Below are 801 nucleotides of genomic sequence, written 5' to 3' on the forward strand. Positions count from 1 at the left end.
TGTGCATATAACACACACACACATGGCTTCAGCAGTAACCTTGAACAGACACCCCCCTGGGACTGGGTGTCAGGTGGGCACCTAGGGGGTTGTGGGGCACACTCATCACTTTCGTTCACCCCAGAGCCGGCAGGGTGCTGGCAGCACGGCAGAGGAATGAATGAATGAACACAGACGAGTCACATAACAGGTTGCTCCTCCATTTTTATTTCTGAAAACAGTCATTTTCACTTTCATGATTACTTCTTTTGCATATCTATAATTTTCGTCTTTTTCAAAAATTCGAGTCTTCAGATGAACAGACTGAACCAAGTATAGAGCCCCCGTGTTTAAATGTCACGAAATAACTGGGGTTTGGTGGAACACGTACTTAAGCAGGAAAAAGAACACCTGTGGCTACAAAACCCTGTTTGGGTTACATTTTAGGAGGATTAAAAACAAGCAAACAAAAAACTCCAAGCCAGCAACTCATTAAAAAGACATTTTAAAGACAACAAAAATCAGAGACACGTGTGTTTTCATTAATATTTTATTTCCTCCACCTGTTCAATCCGCACTTGACACTCTTCAGTTTTCTCTATTATAAACTTCTTTTGGAGGTACCAGAAATTTCTATCAACAATTTACCCACAAGGGTATGGGTCCCAGACAGCTCACGCCCCCTCCCCCAGAGTTCTGACATAGTTCCACTAGATGGGTCTCAGGTTGTCTTCAATGGCCCGAAGGACAGTTTTGACTTACAGAGAACAGAGGTTTACAATTAAATGTAAATTTGAAGTCACAAAGGTCAGAGGGGTTGGC

The sequence above is a fragment of the Echinops telfairi genome, unplaced genomic scaffold, assembly GCF_000313985.2.
Source record: "Echinops telfairi isolate 266 unplaced genomic scaffold, ASM31398v2 ScPeMD7_7468;HRSCAF=8506_0, whole genome shotgun sequence".
Lineage (NCBI taxonomy): Eukaryota > Metazoa > Chordata > Mammalia > Afrosoricida > Tenrecidae > Echinops > Echinops telfairi.